The following is a 7,851-nucleotide window of genomic DNA, read 5'->3' as shown; positions in this document are numbered from 1 at the left end:
CTCAGCCTCCCAAGTAGCTGGGATTACAGGCATGTGCCACCACAACCTGCTAATTTTGTATTTTTAGTAGAGATGGGGTTTCTCCAGGTTGGCCAGGCTGGTCTTGAACTCCCGACCTCAGGCAATCCACCGGCCTTGGCCTCCCAAAGTGCTGGGATTACAGGCATGAGCCACTATTCCCAGCCACCACTTGGCTTTTCAAATACTTCAGGGGGCCCTGAAGTGTCCAGCAAATGAGAGGTAAACAGGATTATTTGACATGTTTAGGTACACGAGATTGCCAAAATGATGTTCAACCTTCTTTAGGTCGTATTTTTGTAATGCTAATATAAGTTCAAAAATCATATGGGATTTCTAAAATTCTAATGTCTAAGTATATGCTGTCAACCATAATTAATGTTAAGTTATCATAAACCACAGAAATAACCACACTTCTTTGTTAATTGTGTTTGTAACTGTAACTACCCTGGATATTTTGCTATTGACAGACAATTGTTGTCTTATTTTAATCCTTTTCAAAAGATGGTTTATAATAAGCCATAGCACAGTTGCTCTCAAACAGACTTCTAATAACTTTGGAGACTATAATATTTTAATAAAGGGAAATGTACAGGACTCACAAAGAGCTGAAATATTCATGAATATCAAGCAAATCAAGAGTTAACTAAATACACTGAACTCATAAAGCTGAAGAAACCTTTTTGACTTTTGCTTGGAATACTGTTGATCCATGCTTTGTTTCTCAGAGTCAAGGAAACTTATTTTGAACTATTTATGGCCTTCAATAATTGAGTAAGGTATATTCCTATGATCAAGATTTGGAGCATGTTTGTTTCTCTCTGTCTGGTTCTGCCAGAATTTGGAAACCATCTGTGAGTCTTCTTATGGCAATATAGTTGTTTGCATCAGTGTGGTAAGAATTCATTTTTCTTTCACAACAGAACACAATTGGAGAAAGTGGTTACTTTACTGAGACTGAGTCAATCTCAACTTGCAGAGCCCATAAAAGCCCAGTGGGAAACTGGCCTCCTACCCTTGTCTACACAGTCCCTGTACAGAGTTCCTGACCTGTGGTCAGTAAAGAATGTCACTTTCTAATAGGTCCAGAAGCTCCAAGTTTATCTTGGGACCCTAAGAGGAGAGAATCACTCAACTCACAGGTGTTTGAAGATACAAACCCATGATTGGGCTCAGCTTTAAAAGGTCTTATCTGAAATTCCTTGTGGAACAAACTTCCATCAAAGTCAATCCAAAAGGCCTATGTAGAAATAATTATTCTTGATGTACTTTATGTAAATAATCAGGCCAAGTATAAAGTAAAGTCTATTTTGCAAACCACTCAGTCCTATGATGATTGGTTTTTTAACAACATGAGGACTAGACAGACAGAAATCATGTTTCAAAACTTATATTTGCCATTAAATTCTAAACTCACTAGTTGTTTTTAAGATTTTGCCTACATTTTAGACTAACCCTGCTTGTTCCCATGAACCACCCAGCAATTTCCGGCTGCAGCTCAGAAACAACAAAAGGTATGGGTAATGTAAAAGTCTGGATCAGGTCGGGCGCGGTGGCTCCCACCTGTAATCCCAGCACTTTGGGAGGCCGAGGCGGGCGGATCACGAGGTCAGATTAAGTCCACCCTGGCTAACACGGTGAAACCGCGTCTCTACTAAAAATACAAAAAATTAGCCAGGCATGGTGGCGGGCACCTGTAGTCCCAGCTACTCAGGAGGCTGAGGGCGGGAACCCGGGAGGTGGAGCTTGCAATGAGCCAAGATTGCACCACTGCACTCCAGCCTGGGCCACAGAGCCAGACTCTGCCTCAAAAAAAAAAAAAGTCTGGATCAATATTCTAGTTCAACAAAGTAATAAAAACCATTTTTAAAATCCAGCTAGGCACAGTGGCTTATGCCTATAATCCTACCACTTTGGGAGGCCAAGGCGAGAAGATCTCTTGAGACTAGGAATTCAAGACAAGCCTAAGCAAAATACCAAGACCCTGTCCCCATAAAAATAATTTTTAAAAAATTAGGTGGCTGTGGTAGCTCATGCCTGTTGTCCTAGCTATTTGGGAGGCTAAGGTGGGATCATCACTTGGGCCCTGGAGTTTGAAGTTACAGTGAATTACGATTGTGCCACTGCATTCCAGGCTGGGTGACAGAGTGAGACCCTGTACCCTCTTCAAAAAAATCATAAAGTTGAAGAATACAATCACTGAATTTAAAATTTTTTTTTTGAGACGGAGTCTCGCTCTGTCGCCCGGGCTGGAGTGCAGTGGCCGGATCTCAGCTCACTGCAAGCTCCGCCTCCCGGGTTTACGCCATTCTCCTGCCTCAGCCTCCCGAGTAGCTGGGACTACAGGCGCCAGCCACCTCGCCCGGCTAGCTTTTTGTATTTTTTAGTAGAGACGGGGTTTCACCGTGTTAGCCAGGATGGTCTCGAACTCCTGACCTCGTGATCCGCCCGTCTCGGCCTCCCAAAGTGCTGGGATTACAGGCTTGAGCCACCACGCCCGGCCTAAAAATTTTTTAACAGCATGCTTCAACAGCAGACTTTGCCAAGCAGAAGAATAAAAAAATCAGTGAATTCAAAGACGAGTCATTTAAAAGTAGCCAGTTAGAGAAGCAAAAACAAACAAACAAAAAAAGAGTGAAGGAAGTCTAAGGATATCTGGAACACCATCAAGCAAAACAACATAAGCATTCCAGAAATATCTGAAGGAAAAGAGACAGATAAAGAGACTGAAAAATCTATATACAGAAATAATGGCTGACAAGATCCCAAATTTAGGAAAAGAAGAGGACAGCCAAATTTATGAGACCCAAAGATTTCCAAACAGGTTGAAAAGTCTACACCAGGACATAGTATAATTAAATTGTCAAAAGTCAAAGAGAGAGAATTATGAAAACAGCAGGAGAAAAGCACCTTGTCACATACAAAAGAGCCCTTGTAAGACTATAAGTGGATTCCTCAGCAGATACCTTGCAGGGCAGGAAAGAGTGGAATAATACAGTCAATATATTGAAGAAGAAAAAAAAAAAACCCCTCAACCAAGAATACTATACCTGGCAAAGCTGTGTACAGTAGAAATGAAAGAGAGAGACTTTCCTCAACAAACAAAAACTAAAGGAGTTCATCATCACTAAGATCTGCCTTACAAGAAATGCCAAAGATCTTCAAGTTGAAATGAAAGGATACTAATTAACAATGTAAAAACTTATGAATGTATAAAACTCACTGGTAAAAACAAATAGATAGTCAAAATCAGAATTCTCTAATATTCTTGTGGTGGTATGTATCTCACTTTCAACTTTAGTATAAAAGTTAAAAACAAACATATTAAAAATGATTATAGCTAAAATAATTTTAATGGGCATACAATATTAAAAGCTGTAACATCAATAACCTAAAATATGAGAAATGGGGGAGTAAAAGTGTAGAATTTTTGTATGCAACCACAGTTGAGTTGTTACTGGCTTAAAATAAGATGTAATAATTATATTTTATGTAAGCCTCATGGTAATTACAAAGCAAAATCATGTAGTAGATACACAAAAGATTAATAGAAAGAAATAAAAGCCTACCATCACAAAAAGTCAACAAATTATAAAGAAAGACAGCAAAAGAGAAAGAAAGGAACGAAGGAACTACAAACCATTTAAAAAATTAACAAAATGACAATAAGTCCTTACCTATCAATAATTAAAGGTAAAAGGATTATTCGATCAAAAGATATAGAGTAGGCTGGGTGCTATGGCTCACACCCGTAAGCCCAGCACTTTGAGAGGCTGAGGCAGGCAGATTACTTGAGGTCAGGAGTTCAAGACCAGTCTGGCCAATACAGTGAAACCCTGTCTATAATGAAAATGCAAAAATTAGCTAGGTGTGGTGGTGTGCACCTGTAATCCCAGCTACTCATGGGGCTAAGGTAGGAGAATCACTTGAACCCAGGAGATGGAGACTGCAATGAGCCAAGGTCACATCACCAGTGCACTCCAACCTCGGCAACAGAGTAAGACTCCTTCTCAAAACAAAAACAGAAAGATATAGAGTGACTGAATGGATACAAAATTAAGATCCACGAATATGCTACCCACAAGAGACTCACTTTAGCTGAAAATGAAGAGATGGAAAAACATATTCCATGCAAATGGTAACCAGTAGAGAACAGGGTGGCTATATTTATATCAGACAAACTAGACTTTAAGTCAAAACTTGTCACAAGAGACAAAGAAGATCATTATATAATGAAAGAGGGGTCAATTCATCAAGAAGATTTAACTATTGTAAATAGTAATACATGTAACATCAAGGCACCTCATTATAAAGCAAGCATTAAGAGAACTGTAAGGAGAAATAAATGACAATATAAAAATAGAGGGGACTTTATTATGCCACTCTTGACAGTAGATAGATCATGCAGGCAGAAAATCATAAGGAATCAACAGATTTGAACAACACTATAGAAAAAACGGACCTAACAGACATATAAAGAACATCCTATCCAACAGCAGCAAAATACACATTCTTGTCACACACACACATATTTAGAATAAATATGTCAAGACACACAAAAAAAGTCTTGAATTCAAGAAAATTAAAATCATATCATGTATCTTTTCTGATCACAAACATATAAAACTAGAAATGAAAACAGAGGGAAAAATGGAAAATTCAGATATATAGAAAGTAAAGAACACACTCCTAAGCAATCAATGGGTCAAAAGAAAATTTAAAATATATCTAAGAAAAAATAAAATGGAAATACAACATATCAAAACTTATGGGATAAAGCAAAAGAAGTTCTAAGTGGGAAAGTTTATATTGATAAATGTCTACATTATGGGGGAAAAAAAAAAAAGACCTCAAACAACTTAACTTTACATCTCAGCAAACTAGGGGAAAAAGCTGGACCCAAATTAGCATACGGAAAAAACAGTAAAGACTAGAGTAAAAATAAATGAAATAGAGAATAGTAAAACAACAGAAAAATGGACAAAACTAAAAGCTGGTTTTTTGGAAAGATAAAACTTGACAAAACTTTAGCTAGAATAACCCAGAAAAAAAGAAAGAGGACTCAAATAAATAAAATTACAAACGAAAGAAGAGGCATTATAACTGATACCACAGAAATACAACAGATCATAAGAGACTATTATGAACACCTATATGCCAACAAAATGGATAACCTGGAATAATAAATAAAATCCTGGAAACATACGACCTACCAAGATGAAATAATGAAGAAACAGAAAATCTGAACAGACCAATAAAGAATAAGATGACTGAATTAGCAATAAAAAGTCTCCCAGCAAAGGAAAGTCCAGGACCTGATGGTTTTACTACTGAATTTCACCAAACATTTAATGCCAATCCTTCACAAACTCCTCCAAAAAAAGCTGGGGAGGAGGAAATACTTGCAAATTCATTTCATGGGGCCAGCATTACCCTGATACCAAAGCCAGAAAAAGACATCACAAGAAAACTATAAGCCAATAATCCAAATGAACACAGGTGCAAAAGTTCCCAGCAAAACACTAGCAAGCTGAAATCAACAGCACAGTAAAAAGATCATACAACATGATCAAATGGTATTCATCCCTGGGATGCAAGATGATTCACCATACACAAATCAATAAATGTGATAAGCCACATTAATAAAACATAAAAATCATATGACCTTCTCAATAGATTCAGAAAAAAGACAAAATTCAACAACCTTTCATGATAAAAATGCCCAATAAATTGGGTATAGAAGGAAAGTACCCCCAAAAATAAGAAAGGCCATATATGACAAACCCACAGCTAACATCATTCTCACAGGTGAACAGTAACAAGGGTGCCCACTCTCACCACTTCTATTCAACATAGTACTGAAAGTCCTAGCAGGAGCAACTGGGCAAGATAAGGCATCCAAATTGGAAATGAAAAAGTTTAATTGTTTGTTGATGACATGATCCTATTACATAGAAAATTGTGATGACTCCACCAAAAAAAAACTGTTAGAACAAACAAATTTAGTAAAGTTACAGGGTACAAACTCAACATTCAAAATTTGCTTGTATTCCTATATAAAATCAACAAACCATCTGAAAAATAAATGTAAAAAAAATCCCATTTACAGTAGCATACCAACAAAAAATCCCTTAGACATAAATTTAACCAAGGCAGTGAAAGATCCATACACTGAAAACTATAAGACATCGGCTGGGCACGGTGGCTCATGCCTATAATCCTAGCACTTTGGGAGGCCAAGGCAGGCAGATCACCTGAGGTCAGGAGTTCAAGACAAGTCTGGCCAACATAAAAAACCTGTCTCTACTGAAAGTACAAAATTAGCCAGGCGTGGTGGCAGGCACCTGTAATCCCAGCTACTCAGGAGGCTAAAGCAGGAGAATAGCTTGAACCTGGGAGGTGAAGGTTGCAGTGAGTCGAGATCACAGCACTCTACTCCAGCCTGGGCGAAAAGAGCAAGACTCCGTTACAAAACAAAACAAAACAACAAAAAACAAAACTGTAAGACACTGATGAAGGAAACTGAAAATGACACAAATAGATGGAAAGATATCTCATGTTCATGGATTGAAAAAATATTGTTGAAATGTCCATACTATCCAAAGAAATCTATAGATTCAATGTGATCCCTATCAAAATCCCAATGGCATTTTTCACAATCCTAAAATTCATATAGGACCCAAATATCCATAGCAATCTTGGAAAAGAAAACAAAACAAAGCTGGAGGCATCACACTTCCTTATTTCTATATATTACAAAGCTATAATAATCAAAACAATAGTATATTGGCATAAAAACACACAGACCAATGAGACAAAACTGAGAGCCCAGAAGTAAGCCTACACATATGTAGTTCTGTAATAAATGATTTTGGGAAAACTAGATATTCATCTGCAAAAGAATAAAAATTGGACTCCAATCTTTTATCTTTCACAAATATTAACTCAAAATAGACAAAAAGACTTAAATTTAAGACCTGATACCATAAAACTCCTAGGATAAAATACAGTGGAAAAATTCCTTTACACTGGTCTTGGTAATTATTTTTTGAATATGACCCCAAAAGCATAGGCCAAAAAAAGCATAAACAAGTACAACTACAGGAAACTAAAAGGCTTCTATATAGCAAAGGAAATATTCAACAAGATGAAAAGGTAACTTATGGAAGGGGGAAAATATGTGCAAACATGTATCTGATAAGGGGTGTGTGTGTGTGTGTGTGTGTGTGTGTGTGTGTGTATCATACAGTTCAATGGCAAAAAAAAAAGAAAAAAACCAAATACTCTAATTAGAAAATGGACAAAATACTGGAATAGACAGTTTTCCAAGGAAGACATACAAATGGCCAACAGATACATGATATGGTGCTCAATATCACTAATCTTCAAAGAAATAAATGCAAGTCAAAACCACAATGAGATATTACCTCACACCCATTAGAATGGTTATTGTTAAAAAGACAAGAAATACGGCCAGGCACAGTGGCTCATGCCTATAATCTCAACACTTTGGGAGGCCAAGGTAGGAGGATCAGCTGAGCCCAGAAGTTTGAAACCAGCCTGGGCAACATTATGAGACCCCATCACAGAAAAAAAAAAAAAAAAAAAAAGACAAGAAATAACAAATGTTGGTGAGAACAGAACCCTTGCACACTGATAGTAGGAATGTAAACTGGTACAGCCAGTATGAAAAACAGTACAAAGATTCCTCAAAAAATATAAAATAGAGCTACCACATAATCTAGCTATCACACTGCTGGGTATATATCTGAAGGAAACAAAGTCAGTATCTTGAGATATCTGCACTCCATGTTCATTGCAACATTATTCACT

General features: G+C 37.2%; 1 protein-coding gene across 5 annotated transcripts in view; it reads right to left on the bottom strand.

Annotated features, from left to right (window-relative positions):
* RABGAP1L (RAB GTPase activating protein 1 like) overlaps nucleotides 1-7,851 on the bottom strand; it is an 819,337-nt gene that overhangs the window by 683,053 nt on the left and 128,433 nt on the right. The gene's annotated exons all lie outside the window — the stretch shown is intronic.

The sequence above is a fragment of the Piliocolobus tephrosceles genome, chromosome 1 (assembly GCF_002776525.5).
Source record: "Piliocolobus tephrosceles isolate RC106 chromosome 1, ASM277652v3, whole genome shotgun sequence".
Classification (NCBI taxonomy): domain Eukaryota; kingdom Metazoa; phylum Chordata; class Mammalia; order Primates; family Cercopithecidae; genus Piliocolobus; species Piliocolobus tephrosceles.
This window is presented reverse-complemented; position numbering and strand designations above follow the sequence as displayed.